The following is a 16,798-nucleotide window of genomic DNA, read 5'->3' on the forward strand; positions in this document are numbered from 1 at the left end:
GGGGAGGCCCCTGCAAGGGTAATGTCTAAAATTAGTCCCAAAACCCAGTTTCTGGAGTTCCCTTCAGAGTGCATTCGGTTGCATTCTCAGTTGGATGGGGAAATTCATCCCCTCACAAGGCAGCCCACTCCGTGATTCTTACTAGAATACTCTAGGGCACCTGTCAGAGCCAGCACACAGTCACCTGAGCTCAGAGCCCTTCCCTGCCATCCTAAAGCCCCAGTCTGTACCCTAGGCACCTGCTCCAGTCCTGGCATAGGAGGCCTCATGGCTCACAGCCCAGCCAGCTGCCCGCTCCCTTCTGGTCTCGTCCTGACAAGTCAGGCCAGCTGAGTCACGGCTCAGCTTCCCCCAACCCCACGTGGGGTCTGGGCCTGTGAGAGACCTGCCAGGGTGCCCGCAAAGTGGACCAAAAAGAGCCTGTGACCCACAGTGTGGACTAGACCTAAGAGCGTCTGGAATCGCACACTCCACGTTGGAGCCCCCCGGGGAACAGACCACAGGGATGGATATATGATTTTACCAGCAATGATGCCAAACCTTAACCCAGTGCCAACACATAGTAGGTCCTCAGCAAACTCTTTCGCTGAATAAGGCTTTGAACAACAGCTGCTTGTGTCACACACATAACACAAAGAATTACATATTTATTTGCATGCTTTTTTATTTCTCTGTCTGCCCCAGAAGGTCCACCCTGACACCTCCTGCACAGTGACTTGTCCACAGTAGGCACTTAATAAACGCTGCTGCCCAGAGGCAGTGCCCAGCATAGCTCATTGATATCCATGCTCTCTGTTCCAGAGATGAGAAGTAGGGGCCCAGAGGGACGTGACTTCAGAAGGTCACGCAGTCGCTGGGCTGAGCCAGGATTTGAGGCTGGGGTCCATGTGTGGTCTTAACCTACTGAGTCCTGCTCTCCAGCAGTGAGGAGAAAGAGCAGGACTCAGAGCTGGGGGCCTCTGGGAAGGGTACTGTGACAGAGTGAGGGCCACTTCAGCATTCTCTGATCCTGCCCTGCCAATCTCAGTCACAAAGCCTTTTCCCACTGGTTGTTCACAGCAGCTGCAGCAAAGCCCAGAGAGGTCAGAGAAGCTGCAATCTTGGCAGTGGTCTCCAGGCCCAACATGCCTAGTGGCGAATCCTAATTCCCTATTTGGCTGTGTGACTTTGAGAACTGGCTTGCCCTCTCTGAGCCTTCCTTATCTAAACATTAGGGAGGATCCTATTTACTTTGTAGGCAGTAGTGAAAATTCCTGAGTGGTGTTAGACTGCACTGTGTGTCTGTGTCCTGGCTCTCTTGTTGTGTGACCTTGGGAAAGAAGCTTAGTGTCTCTGAGCCTCAGTTTCTTTATCTGCAAAGCAGTGTAACTAAATATCTCACAGGGTGTGTGAGATATTTTTTAGGGACCAGCATGGGCACCAGGATCATACTAAGTGTTCAATAAAAGATAGCTATGTAATTATTTGCCTCCACAGTGAGTGACTCTGCTCAAGATCCAGCAGGGAGGACCTGGACAGGGCAGACCTGGTGTGCTCACTCCAGACTGTCCCAGCCAACTAGAGGGGAAACCTGACCCACCTCCTCCTGTCACTGCGGTTGCAGCAGCCTAGGAAATGAAAGAAAGGTCAGAGCCTGGGAAACGGGGCCAGGCGCGATGGAGGGGACAGGCTGCAGAGGGGGGCAGGGCTGGCAGGGGGGCTGGCTGACCGCCCTTGCCTCTCCTGGGGAGAGGCCTGAACCTGCCAGGCCTGCATGCAACCCCCCTGCCCAGGGCTTGGCCTCCAGGCCGGGCAGAGCCGCCTCCCAGCCTGCCCCTGGGGAGGGGCCACCTGGTGTCAATTAAGTCCCAGTCACTGCCATGCCAGGCGGCTGATTAGTACCGCTGGCCTCTCCAGATGGGGAGCACCGGCTGAGAGGGGCAACGCCACCATGCCAGGGTGAGGCCTCGCTGGAGTGGGTGAGTACAGGGTGGGGGCTCTGCTCACCCGGCACAGACCCAAGGGTGCCCGGCCTGGGCATTGAGGGGAGGGGGCTCCTTGCGTACTTGGTTCTCCTGGGGGCATTTCGGGGCCTCCCAACAGTCCAGACCCTCTGCACCTCGGCCTTACCCGAAAGGGACCTCAGAGGACACATGTCAGACAGTGTCCTTCTCCTGGGTCATGCAGCCACAGGGTCCACCCCCACACAGTGTCAGAAAGTGTTGTGATGGGTGAATGAGGGACCCATCAGTGCAGACTGAGGCTTTGGGGACATGGCTCTCTCCTTGTCACCCCCAGTGGAGCTGTTCTCTGTGTGGGCATTTAAGGCCATGTCCCCCCAACCCCATGGACCCCCTGGGCTGGCAGAGGAGCCCTGCAGGGAACAAACATGGGGAGTCTGTTGTGCTGAAGCTGCCACTCCGAGGGAGACCACGGCTCCAGATGCCACATGCCCTGGGGCACAGTGAGGCCAAGGCAGGCCCTGGCACAGGACCCACACACGCTGTTGGGGCTGCCCGTTCTGTTGCTGACTGGCGACTCTGCAGGTCCCAGCCACCTCCTGGCTCCCAGAGGTCGGGGGAGAGTCCACACCAGGAGGGACAAAGGAGGGGGTGGCTGCCTGCCCCAAGACGGACTGGGGAAAGGAGGCGGGTGTCACAGAGAGGGAGAGTCCTCTGTCCCTCCAGGCAGTGAGGTGACTCTCAATTGGTCCCTGCATTTGCTATGGCTCTGAGTGGGGAACCCGAGCTCTCCTTATCCACGCCGGTGACCTGTGTGGTACCACCTGGTGGTCTGTGGCCACCACCTGCTCAGGGTGGAGGTGAGGTGTGCTTGGCACAGGAGGGGTGTGCTGGACGTGTGTCCACACACTCATGCTGCATGGTATTTGCATCTCTGTCACCCATCTGGAAGTTGGCTATGCATTGGAGGTCACAGGCCCTGTGTCCAGCAGGCTACCACCAGGTGTCACACTTTGTGGTTACCCTGGGTACCAGGGTCATAGAAGCGTGACTCTGGTCATTGCATACTGCTACTTCTAGCTCAGTCCCCCTGGGGACCAAGTATGTCCCAGTACCCTGTGAGCTCCCCTGTCAATCAACAAGCCAGTCTCCCAGTTCGCACCTCGGGGAGTGAACAGCTCTGTCTCCCAGGCTCCTTGTCTTCCCCCACCCACCTCAGCTGAGCCAAGCTGGACTTCAGGCCTCTGTCCCTGGTCCCTGGAACCCGAGTCTTTGAGTCTTAGGCGAGAGGGATGGCAAGGCCAACCACAAAGGAAGCCCAGCTGCAATCTGGGAGTTCATTTCCTCCATAAAAAGAGGACGTGGGCCCAACACTGAGGATCATCCACTCATCACAAAACGCTTATGAAGAAACATCTCTGCTCCGTGCTGAAATTAGGAGCTAAGTCTCGGATCCATTCATTCCGATATCCTGTCAGTCACTCCATATTTACTGAGCACCTTCTTACTCTCACGGTCGCCCCAACGAACGTGAATTTGAGAAGCCATCCCCACTTGCCTTCTCCCACTGTCTACCGACGGGGAGCTGGATCTGGAGGAAGCCATGCGCTGAAGGAGAGGCACTTCAGGGTCTTTTGTAGCAAGGCACGAGGGCTCCTCTAAGATGACACCATTCAGAATGTCCCCAGGGTCCCTTTGAAATGAGTGGCATTTGCCAGAGCCCAGAGATCATGACTATAGTCTGTCCTCTTAGGTCCCTGGGAAATTCCACACCAGGACAGGAGGAAGTTCACAGATACCCGTGTCTGGATTTCCTTTTGCAGAGGAAAGTGTGAGAGGTTTCAGGCTGGTTACAAAGCATGGCCAAACGACTTGCTTGGGTAATTCATCAATTCTAGAAGGTACCATTTAGCCAAGAGCCAGGCTCTGTGCTGAGCGCCAGAGAGTTTTATCTCACTGGATTCTTTTGCCATCTTTCCCACCTGAGCCTACAGAAATGGGGACCAGAAGGCTGACCCTTCATCGCCTTTGAGACTCTAAGTCCTCAGACTGTTCCAGTCTCCATGGGACATAGGCAAATTTTCCTTTTTGCATTATTTTTGTATTTTTGAGACAAGATTTTACTGTGTAGCCCAGGCTGAACTTGAACGTGCCAATCACCGTCTCAGCCCCCTGAATGCTAGGGTGACAGGCGTGTGCCACCGTGTGCTGAAGCAGTTTTCCACATGCAGAATGTGCATTGGGTGTCATGACGGGGGTGTGACACTCCGCGACACAGGAGTGGGCGGGGCTGATGGAAAACACAAGACAGCAGAGGACTTCTCAGTGTGTGTGCCACGGAGAGCTTTTGTTCAAACAGGGTTCTATGGAAATTGATCAAAACCGAACCATCTTATACGTGAAGCAAGGATGGGGGGGACCGGGCTTGTCCCTCAGCTTGGGAACCCCTGACGTGTCCAGGAAGCTGGACATCTGGTTGCTTTGGGGGAACATGGCAGGTGAGGATACCCGGCCCGCAATGACAGTGGTGGCCTTGATTGGAGGGGACTTGGATAGGAACTAAGAAAGGCAGGGGTTCATTCGTGCATTCATTCAACAAACATCCTCTAAGCTCCCACTGCGTGCTGGCATTCGTCTATATGCTAGGGATGGGGGGTAGTGAATACAGAACATGAAGCTCCTCCCCTTGGCAGAGGAGGCCCCCATGGGATTGGAGCAGAGCTTTCCTTAGGGGGCGGAGTCATGGCTCTTTCATCCAATGAATGGCTAGGACGCTCCTTGGGGTGGGGGAGATTCCGCCTGGGCACTGGGGTGGTGATGATAGACGGGTGATGCAGTTTGGTCTGAGTCTTGGCAGCCTAGCCAGTCAGGGGATCTGTGCATGCCGGCTCTGGAGGGAGACCTGTTGCGAAGGCATGGGACAAGCCTCAGCCTTGGTCACAGGACTCTGAAGTGAGTCATCCCATCTGGCCAGTATGCCATGTCAGTCAGTCACCGGCTTAGGCTGTCCCCATGGTGGGGGAGGGGGAAAGTGTGCTAATTTCTTAGGCAGGCCAGCTTCCTTTACTACAAAAGAACAAGGGCACACTGGCCTGGCAGGGGACACCTGGGTGAGGCACTTGTGTCACCGACCAGGTAACTCTGAGTGGTTCCTGGCCCAGTGGTAAAGACTGGCAGAGGACAGATGAAAACAATATGGAAGGTGTGTTGTTTCCCAATGAGGAAAACAGTGAAGGCAAAGGGACCCCAGAAGAGACACCAGACCCAGACCCTGGGAAGTCCAGGAAAAGTACAAGGAGGACATCGAGACCTGGGTTCAAATCCCAGCACTGCACTTGCTGGCTGTGGACCTTGAGCCAATCGCTTCACTCTCGTGGTCTCTGTGTCCCTGGCTGTAGGGTGTGGAAGCTGCTCGGCTTCTCTTCTAGAATGATGAGCAGGACTGGTGTATATGGCACACTGCCCAGGTCCTGGACATGGCAGAGGGCAGTGGGGTGCACAGAGTTGGGTCCAACCATGGAGGGCCTGTGTTTCCCAGGAATACCCAGGTCCAGTGCCTGTGACAAGCCCACTGCTCCAGACCCCAGGCCCTCCTCCATCTGTTCACCAAATGTTCCCTGAGCTGATTGTGCCCTGGTCTGAGGAGGTCAGGGCAATAGCAGAGCAAGGTCCCCACTCCTGCCAGCCTCAAAGTGCATGGTGGGCCACAGCCAGGGTCAGGAAGGTGAAGTGGCTGAGGTGTCGGTGAAGTCACTAAGGTGTCCATGAGGTCCCTGAGGTGTCGGTGAGGTCATTGAGGTATCAGTGTGGTCACTGACGTCCAGATGAGGTCACTGTGGTCCAGATGAGGTCTCTGTGGCCCAGAAAAGCAGTGTGTCTAGACATCAGTAGGGCGGAAACCTGGTAGCAGAGCTGTGAGGATGTGGGCAGAGCAGAGCCTTGACCTCCTGCCAGGGTTCAGCTGGGAAGGGAGGAGGGAGGGGATCCCTAGGGGAGCCGTCCAAGTGGAAGGAGGCCATGTGTGTGGTGAATGTGGTAAGGGTGTGGATGGGAGTGTGATTGACTGATTTAGAGACAGTGTCTTGCTGTATAGCCCAGGCTGGTCTTAAGCTTATGCTCCTTCTGCCTCAGTCTCCCAGGTGCTGGGATTACAGGCGTGAACTACCACACCTGGCTCAGGGTGTGTTTAATGGCATACCTAGGGAAGTGGGTAGGTATGTATGGATGAACCTGCTGCGTGTGAGAACATGGGTGTGTAAGGATGCGAGGGGAGGTCGTGCGACTGTGTGAGAGTCTGCGTCTTTTCTTGTGAGTATCTGTGTGTTGATTTTCACTAAATTCTGGTTTAAGACTTGAAGTCCATTCAGTTTGGCCGTCCCCACTCAATCCACCTATGTCAGCTTAACAACCCACCTCCCATGTGCACAGCACCCGACAGCTTGGAGGTTCCCTTTCATTACTCCCCAGAAATTCCCACTTGCTTCCCATTGACAGATATGGAAACTGAGGCCCGCAGACTCACAGAGGTCCACTGCAGAGCCCATGAGTCACAGGAATTGGTCTTTGGCCAGACACTAGTGCTGACCCCTCCCTTTTATATTTCCTCTAACTCAAGTGCTTACGCACGAAATGAGAAACCAGTTCAAAGCCCTCTTGGTCCCCGTATTATTTATTTTCTCTCCTGGATTCTGTTCCTTCCCCATGTTCTTTTTTATCCCATTCTTCCCCAGAGTTCCACTTCCCTTCCACTTCATTAGGAGTAAATGAGGCTGTAACTTTAACACATCCCCACACCCTTCTGTCAAATGCATTTTAAAAATCACTTTTCAATTAAGAGGAAAATCCTTACCTAGATATTTAAATCAAAGTGGAGCTCATTGTTGAAGAAAATAGTCAGGAAGGAAAAAGCAGTGTTGCAAAGCACACTGTGATTTCCTCAGGACGATAGTCGTCTGATGTGCACATAACCAGATCTCAAATAAAGAGCTGTTTTCAGAGTCAACCCTCAAAGCAGAGATGGCAGTGTGGCTCGCCGATGATTCCCATGGATGTGGGAGACACAGCACGTTCTGATGTCCACTGTGCCCCTATGATCTTCCTCTTCACCATGGGCACCCAGGGCATCGCCATGGTCCTCCAGGTGACCACTGGAAAATGCAGTGGTGGCCACATCACATTCTGACCCCGCCAAGCAAATTGCCTGACAAGGAAGTGAGCTATGGGTAGTCTTGAGTCTTTGAGGAACTCCCAGGGCCACTAAAACCTGTAGCATTTAGAACATCTGAAAGATTCAGATGGTTCTCTCCCACCCCTTCCAACTCTCAGCCCTCTATCCATCCATCTATTCATTCATTCATCTACCTGCTGGTCATCTGTCCATTCATCTACCTAGTTATCCATCCATCCCTCCATCCACCCAACCAACCATCTGTCCATCCATTCATTCATCTACCTGCTGGTCATCTGTCCATCTGTCTACCTAGTTATCCATCTATCCATCCTTCCATCCTCCCTCAACCCAACCATCCATCCATCCAACCATCAATCCATCCATTCATTCATTCATCTATCCTGCTGGTGATCTGTCCATCCATCTACCTAGTTATCTATCCATCCATCCATCCATCCACCCACCCACCCACCCAACCATCCATCCATCCATTCTGCCTTCCTGCCTGCCAGTTGTCTCTTCCATCCATCTGCCTCATCACTTATCTATCTACCCACCTGCCCATTTATCCATCCATCCATCTACCCATCTACCCACCCACTCATCCATCCCTCCATCTATCCATACATCAGTCCATCCATCTAGTCATCCACTTGTCTATCCACCCCTCCATCCATCTGCCTGTCCACTCATCCATCCATCTCTCCCTTCCTCATCCATCCATCTGCCTAGTCATTCATCTTCCCATTTATCCAGTCATCTGTCCATTTATCAACCATCACCCATACCATCCATTCATGTATCCATTTTATCAATTCATATGTCCATCCATCTGTCTGTAGTTGGAGTCCCCAAGGCCACCCCCCGGGAATTGACAGTTCTCCAGAAGGGAGATGGGATTCAGCCTGCACTTGCACCCATGGATTTCTTACATTGAAAGGCTATAACACAAAACCAGCAAAGGAAAAGGGCACATGGGAGGAAGTCCAAAGGAAACCAGGAACCAGCATCTCAAATCCTCTCCAAGCAGAGTCACACAAGACACCTTAATTCCTGGAGTAACAAATTGTGATAGCGTATGTAAAATGGTTTCTACCAGGGAAGCTTGTTAGAGTCCCTGGGGGCTGGTCACCTAGACACCCACCAACCACATAGCAAAATGCCAGACCTCCAGAAGAGAAGCAGGTGTTCAGCACGCACCATATCGTACAGTCTGGGCACCTGTCCTATCAACACTCCCTTCACATCATCCAGTTGTCCACCTATCCACTAACCCATCCATGCATCCTCTCATCCAGCCCTTCGTTTCTCCATCATCTCTTTGTGCCTTCATTCACTGCCCATCTGTGTATCTACCTCACCCCTCCATCTTGACTACTCACTATCTTGAGTGGTCCTGAGACCACAGAGAGGGTGAGACCTCCCCACCCGCACCAATAGTTGTGAGTTTCCCATTCCTTTCTTCCTCCACTGGGGGGTTGAGGGGGGAGAAGAGCCTCCTGGGGCAGTTGTCCCTGGGAGGAACTGGGATCAATGCTGAGCTATAGACACTGATCTGAGCCCAGCCTACCCCTGGCACCCTTTGCTCTGAGCGCTCAATGCCTTCACCCAGGTCCTTCCTCTCCTCCCAATGACACTGCCATGTGATTCTTCCAACAGCCCTTCTGGGACCTCAGCCACTGCCACAGCAATCCCAGGAAGTCTGTGTGACCATGGGAAGGGGTTTCTTGGGGACTGGGCCTCAGTCAGCTCTGCACGTGGTGGGGGAGGAGGAGGGGAGGCTGGACAGAGGGTAAAGGGAATGGAGTTACTCTCCTCTGTTTCTGTGTCCCTCACTGGCCCTTTGGATACCTCTCCAAGTCTGCCTCCTCCCTGTCACTCCAGCAATAACAATGGCGGCCCCTCAGGTGGCTGTCACTTCTACCACACACAGCTCGGAGGGAGCTTGTGAATCCTCCTTCCTGCTCTATGACCTGGGAAGGGCTGGAATGACTCTATTTGGCTTCACACATCAGGATCCAGAGGCTCAGAGAAGTCAAGTCAATTGTCCAAGTCACACACAGCTGGGCCTCACACTTAAATTTGTGTTTTCTCCAATCCAGAATTTTCTTTCATGTGACAACCTGGTGCCTATCACAACTCCCAGGTAGCTCTCCATTCTAGCTAACACCTGAATTTTCTTTCTGTTCCATGAGCGGGATGTAAGATGTGGGGGCTGGAATCCCAGGAGAGAGTTGGTTACACCAGGGGACCATCCCCCACCTTGGCCCCCTGAGATAGTAGCAATGCTAACATTCACAATGGCTGCCATCCTGGGGGCACTGATGGATGTTTTAGGGGCTGGTCTGAGTACGTAGTGTAACATGCCCTCCCCCCGTGTCTGGGAAAGCATTGCACAGACACATTGAAAGGTTGTACACTGACCTGTTCAGCCACGTAGAGGATTCAGCCACAGAGACTGGCTAATAATGGGGCCAGGCCAAGCTGGCCCCAAATGGCCTGCAGAGTGGCACGTGCCTCGATGTCTTTGAACATGGAGTACCTGAAAAGCCTCACAGATACATCTCCCTTCAATGTCGTCATAAAATTATGTGGTTGAAATGTCTGCCAGCATAAAGCAGGTGTAAGTCCTTCACTCTTCTCCCTCGCTCACTGCCACAAAACCAAAGCATGTCCACTGGTTACGTAACCCAAAGCATTCAAATCCAAACCTTGTACGTCGTGGGCAACTTGACGTTTTGCTGAGACAAAGTCACTGCTCACAACGGAACTGGGGGACGTGCTGCCTAGAGGGTTCCTTTTATATTCTTCAATAACTTAATTGGCACAGATTTTTTTTAATTCCATTGGTCCTTTTTGTGTTTTGTTTTGTGGTACTTGCATTTGAACTCAGGGCCTTGTACTTGCTAGGCAGGCACTTTACTACTTGAGCCAAGCTCCCAGGTCTTTTCTGCTCTGGTTATTTTTTGAATAGGGTCTCACATTTATGCCCAGACAAGCCTAGACTAACATTCGCCTACTTATGCTTCTTTGATAGCTGGGGTGACAGGCACCAGCTCACCACACCCTGCTTTTGTTGGTTGAGATGGGGTCTTGCTAACGTTTTGTTCAGGCTGGCCTCAAGTGGCAGTGCTCCTTATCTCCTCCTCCTGTGAGCTGGGATTACAGGTAGGTGTGAGCCACCGCGCCCAGCTTGGAGATCTCTTTTGATTGCCCCTTCTCTGCCCTGATGGCTTGTTTTTCCCCCACCTTCTTGTCCTTGGCAAGAATGTAGATCTCCTGTCCATATAGTGTGACACCCCATCCTCGGTCCTTCACCAGGCACAAGGAACATCATTCCTGTATTGCATCCGTAGTGTGTCCTCATTATCGTGTGGTGATTAAAGTGAGACGTCTCAGCACAGTCGCAGTCACAAACACAACTCAGGACAGGGGCTGGTATCACACGGCGATGTGTAGTGATAAGATAGTTGTCATTTAATCTGGAAAAGGGTGACTGTAATTGCCTACTCATTAAAGCACCCAATTGCAACACGGTCATAGTGTTTTATGCCCTCCCCCCCAGGAGATCCTGATTGGAGAAAATCAAGTTCAGGTGCATCTCACATTCGTGAAGAGCATGGCTTAGAATTGGAGGATCCAATTAGGAGGTTGTGGAGTGAGGGGGGCATTTAGGAGGTCTCTGAAGGCTGAAGGGGAAGGAAGGATGTGAACCACCTGTTAAACACTAAGCAGGATTTAAACTTTGATGATGATGCCCAGAGAACAGGCATGAAATTCTGTGACCTTGCCAGGCCCCTGGGCTGTCATGGAGACCAGGAAGGAAGCAACAGGCAGCAAAATAGGGGGGGGGAGGCGGAGGACCTGGCTGTTTTTCCCAGGCACACAGAGCTCCCGGGCTTGGCTTCCTCTGACTTGTCCGACCCTGGGTTGTCTCATGGGTAAAATGAGAATGAGGCCTTGCACCACACTTGGCGCTAAGACTAGTGAGTCAGGGACGAGCTGAGAAGCCAGGCAGCCCAGAGTCTGAATTACAGCTGTAGGACTTTGCCAGCTATGGGGCCTGGGACTCATCCCTAAACACATCTGGGACTGTGCTTCCTAGATGGTAAAAGGGGTATGGCATTTGTAGCTTCCTGTGATTATTGTCATCATGGCACGTGATATTTACAAGGGGCTTGAGCAGTGTCTGGAACCTTGTAAGCCCTCAGTAAGTAAAAGCAATGCAATCATCGTGGTTCCTTCGCCACCATGTTCTCCCTGCTTCATCTCTCCATCCATCCGGGTCACAGCTGGATCCCCGGAAGATGTGGATCCCGGGAAGACTGTCAGATGCTGTAGGCTCATGTACCCCCCTCCCCTAACACAGGCTCTCGACCCGTTCTGTGCCCCAGACTCCTTGGCAGTCTGGTGAAGCCTACAAGACCTCTCTCTGAATGTTTTTTAACACACAAACTGTAATACCCAGCATTACAAATGAATCAATTACCTTAAAGTTGACAAAAATTTATCTTTAAACAGTCAAGCATGAAGCCAGGCATGGTGGAATGCACCTGTAATCCGTTACTCAGGAGGTAGAAGAAGGAGGATCACAAGTTTGAGGCCAGCCTGGGGCAAGTTAGCAAGACTTTGTCTCAAAAACAAAATACAAAAAAAAGGGCTGGGGGGTGTAGCTGAAGTGATAGAGCACTTGCCTAATATGTACGAGACCCTAACTTCAATCCCCAGTACCCCCCCCCCACACACACAAAGCGTGTTTTTCTACTAACACATTAGTTAACAGGAGTTAGCTGTGAACCTAACAAATAATGTAATTTTGAAGTAAGGATGAGCATAAATATTTCAAGGTATTTCCACGCATGTAAGTGATGTGAAAATACTTAGGATTTCTGTTAGGGGCACAGTCACAGCTACTGATAATAGTGCTGTAATTTTTTTTTTCTTGGCAGTACTATGCTATGCTTTTTATATCTATTCATAATGAAAGCAAATACTAAATTTTTAGGTAGAGGCTGGTGGAAATAAAGACACAATTTTTCCCACCCCTCTCTCTGAACTGTGTCCCATGGACTCCTTGCTCCAAACCACACAGTGCTAACTGCCTGACCCCCTGCCTCCTGCTCCTCATTAGTTTTGTTTGCCATTGGCTCCATTCCACTGAGAAGATTTATCTCTGAGAATTTCACTGTTCTCATCTCTGAGCACAGTGAAAAAGTAATCCATTCAAAGAGAAATCTCTTGTTGGAAAACCATTTCCTTCCTGCCCCTTCCTTCTCTCTATCCTGCTTCCCAGGGTTTTTAGAAGGTCCCCCGTGGTTACCTCCAGATCTCTACATACCCTGGTCACACGTGACATCAGCTGATTTACAGACCTGAGACCGTATCTACTGACATTTCTTGCCCAGTCCTCCCAATCTAGGTCGGTCACTATTTTTAGTTCCGCATTGGTTACCATGGCAACTCTGAGAGATGCCGGTACACTTTTATTTCTTACTCCATCCACTATAGGTGGTGTATTTCGGCTCTTCACTATTTCAGAGGTGACAGTGGTGCTCCACCTTCTTTTTTCCTCCTCCTTTTTATCCCCCATGATATCTGGAACTTTTTTTTTTTTTTTTTGCAGTAAGGGTTTTGTGCTTATGAGTGACTTATGAGTCACTCTACCACTTGAGCCATGCCTCCAGCCCATTTTACTCTGGCTATTTTGGAGGTAGGTTCTCACTTTTTGCCTGGGCCATCCTGGATCGAGATCCTCCTATTTTACCCTTCCCACCATAACTGGGATGACAGGCATGCACCACCACATCCAGATTTTTCTATTGAGATGGGGTCTCATAAACTTTTTTGCCTCGTTTGGGCTAGAACTGTGACCTTCCCAATGTTAGTCTCCCACATAGCTGGGATGACAGTTGCTCCATCACGTCCAACGATTGATTGAGATGGGGTCTTGTCAATTTTTTTGCCTAGACTAGCCTCAAACCACCTTCCTCCCAAACTCAACCTCCCTAGAAGCTAGGATTACAGGTGTGTAATCCTGGAACTTTTGATGGATAAGTTCCATGTCCCTAATACAATTACAGGCGTCTGGAAAGCCAGAACTTGTTTTATAGCTGATGTCACAATGCTGGACACATTTCTCTGCAGTAAGTCTGTGCTCTGTCTGCTTTTTGTGTTTGTTTTGTACTGGGGTTTGAACGTAGGGTCTCACACTTGCTAGGCAGGTACACTACCACTTGAGCCACGCCCCCAGCCCAAAGAATTAGGTTGTGGGGGCAGGATTAGGATTTGAACTCTGAGCTTAATGCTTGCTCTTGAGCCACACCTCCTCCAGTCCTGTGTCTGGACAGTGGTTATAGATTGTGGCTTGGGAGGGAGCCTGTCCCCTCTGACTGGCCAAGGCACAGACGCAGGGGTTACCATCACCCATAATTATGCACCACAGGAATCCTGTCCTGGACTTGAGGTCTGAGTTTCCCCTTAGAGCTGCAAGGAAGCTTCTTTGGGGAGAATATTAATGACTGTCTGGATCATTAACTTGCCTCCCGCCAGCATCACTGGCTTTTCAACCAGGCGTGAAATAACTCTGGGAAAGGATTCAGCAAGACCAAATACCAGACAAGAGAAGGCTGTTTGCTCCCATTCCCAAGTTTGGTGTCTGCCTCCCAGGTGCTGTTCAAAAGCAAAACCCACTTCCTGGAAGAGAGGTCTTTCCACTCCCCACGCTTCCATCACACCTCTTTAATGTTAACCCAAGACCCCACAGTCCTTGGGACAAAGTCAAACTCAAGTTCAACCTGAGACACTTTGTGATTGCACTCAAGATCCTAGCCAGTGTTCTGTTTCCAACTTCGCTTCCCATGATCCCAGGTCAGCTTGCCGTCTCCTGCCTTTGCAGCTGCTCCTGCTTGGAAGCCCTCCCCGCACACAGCACCCCACTGCTCAATCCTGTCTCATCTTAGATTCACCCCTTCCAGAAAGTCATCCCTGACCCTTCTAGATCTGTCCTCCCACAACCTCTAGTGCTCATCCCTATCCTAATCCATATTGTACTGGATTAAGATGAGTTATTGACTTGATTGTCTCCCCCTCTACAATGTCAATGCCTTGAAGGTTGGGTCCACATGTTATCCAGCAATAGGTCACCATAGTGCCTAGCACAGTGCCTGGAAGCTAGAAAGAGTTTAAGAAAGATGTTCATGTGAACATATGGGTGGGTGGGTAGATAGATGGATGGACAGACAGATAGGTGGTTTCTCTGGTAGATTGGTAGATGGTTAGGTGGGTGGGTGGATGGATGGATGGACAGATAAGTAAATGGATAGGTGAATAGATAGGTGGGTGGGTGGACAGATGGTTGAATGAGTGGATGGATGGATGGATGGAAGGACAAACAGGTAGTTTCTCTGATGTATTAGTGGATGGTTGGGTGAATAGATGGATTCATGGATGGATGGATGGGTGGGTGGATGGACGGACAGGTGGGTGGATGGATGGACAGGCAGATGGGTGGATGGACGAGTGGGTGGATGGGTGGATGGATAGACGGATGGGCATATGGATGGGAAGGTGAAGGGATAGATGGATAGGTGGATGGGAAAGTGAGAAGATGGATGAATGGATGGACAGATGGATGATGGATTGATGGATGGATAAAGAGTTAGATAAAGAACTAGAAGATGGGATGGATTCATGGCAGAGTGGAAAGTCAGTGTTTGAAAGGATGGAAGGTATACCTTTTGGCCTCTGATGAAGTGGATACTTGCCATCAAAACATGTGCTGTGGAATTACATGGCTGGCACTACTGTTCCTGTTTCATGTAGCCTTTAAGTTAATAAGTTCACGCCCCAATTTTCCCAGCCGTCCCAGTAACCAAAGATGAATCTTTCACTCAAGAATGTCCCTAGGACTGCAATGTACCTCAGAAGCAGGGCACTTTCCTAGCATGCATAAGGCCAAGGCTTGATCCACACCACACAAAAATAAAAGACAAAAGAATGTCTGTGAATCTCCCTCAGACTTGCACTATGACCATTTTGGGGCGCTGATTTTCAGATGTTTGTTATCAATGGTGTAAGCTGAGCTTTCTTTGAATTTATTGTTCAGCAATAAACATTTCTTGAAGATGCACTGTACTCCAGCAACTGGTGGAAAGGATCTCATGATGAAAATCACTGCCTTCCAGGAGCTTCGGGTGCAGGGCAAGGAGAGTTGCAAATGTGTGCCAGCTACTTACAAAATTAAAATTGCAGTGCTCACTTCTGACATTTATTGGGTTCTCATAGGTGAGAGAATAAGACTTAGAGGAAGAAGAAAGCATGCTCCTGATAGGAGAAAGAGCAAGAAAGTAGCATCCTCACCTATCATGTGGTTAGGTAAGATTTCATAGCTGTAAAAAGTGAGGCTCAGAGAGGTCAAGTGAGTAATTCAAGGTCACACAGCTAGTAAGTGGCAGAGCCAGAAATCCATGTGCTTCTAAAACCCAGGCTTTAAGCTACTCCATGGCCTCCAGACAGTGGACCATGGCAGAAGAACCAAGAACCATCTAACTAGGTGGCATGGGAACACAGAGGGAGTGAATTCACCCCAGGAAGAGAGGCCAGAAGTGCACCCTGGAGGAGGCAGCAGAGTCTGGCTGGGGCTGTCTGTGCTCAAGGATTTAGAGAAAGGGTTGTCCCATGGTCTCTGATACCTCAGTGCCAGCCTTGCTGAGGGCTCTGAGCAGGGCAGGGTGTGCATCTCCCAGCTAGGTCACCTTGCCCTGTTCTCATCAGCTGTGTGGGGCCAAATGATGGTACTGAACTCAGGATCAGACAGACCCGAGCTGGAATCCCAGCTGGGCCAGCTGGGGACAGGCAGATGACAGAGCCTGGTTTGTAGTAGGGTTTGGGCCATGGTGGGCCCCTTTTCCTAGCCCCTGGCGTGAAGAACATGTCGGATCATCCTCACAAGATGATCCCTTTGCACACAGGGGACTTGTTTGAAAATAACAGCGAGAAACTCTCTCTGCAGAAAAATGTGCACACATCCTGAAGTGTGCATGCCACAGCAGGACGCTTGTTCCCCTGTGGACAATCAAGAAAATTCTCTGACACATAAACTGATAAAACCACCACCCTTCCCCACCGTTGGCTGAACTGGTTCATGTTTCCTGGCATCGTACCCAGCCCTCTTTGCTCATCACCATTTTCCCTTCCTCTTTAAATTAAAAAAAATTGTATTGTATACAGCTAAGGTATGCAACGTGAGGCTTGATGTAGAGTGAAAAGATTACTATAGTTAAGCAAATAAGAATCTCCATCGTGTGCTTGTGACAAGAGCACTTAAACCTACTCTTACAGCAAAAGTCCCAAATACAGGCTGGAAACAATGGTACATGCCTGTAATCTCAGCTACTCAGAGGCAGGAGATTGGGAGGACTGGCCAGCCTGGGCAGAAAAAATGTTAGCAAGACCCCATCTCAACCAGTGAAGCTAGATATGGTGGTGGTGCTTGCCTATCCTCCCAGCTATACAAGAGGCACAAATAGAATTGTGGTCCATGCTAGCCCAGACAAAAACACAGACCCTATTTGAAAAGTAAAGCAGAAAAGGACTGGGGGCATAGCTCAAGCTGCAGAGCACCTGCCTACCAAGCCTAGGCCCTGAGTTCAAACCTAGTGCTGCCAAAAAGAAAATCCCAACTACAGTA

The 16,798-nt window shown here is 50.7% G+C and overlaps 1 protein-coding gene across 2 annotated transcripts in view; it reads left to right on the forward strand.

Moving 5' to 3' along the window:
- Positions 1–1,825: 1,825 nt before the first annotated feature.
- Nos1 (nitric oxide synthase 1) overlaps positions 1,826–16,798 on the forward strand; it is a 162,601-nt gene continuing 147,628 nt past the window's right edge. For both annotated transcript variants that reach the window (XM_020163665.2, XM_074061437.1), the window contains exon 1: positions 1,826–1,958. The gene's annotated coding sequence lies outside the window, so the exon portion shown is untranslated. The remainder of the gene's footprint in view (positions 1,959–16,798) is intronic.

Source organism: Castor canadensis, chromosome 18 (assembly GCF_047511655.1).
Source record: "Castor canadensis chromosome 18, mCasCan1.hap1v2, whole genome shotgun sequence".
NCBI lineage: Eukaryota > Metazoa > Chordata > Mammalia > Rodentia > Castoridae > Castor > Castor canadensis.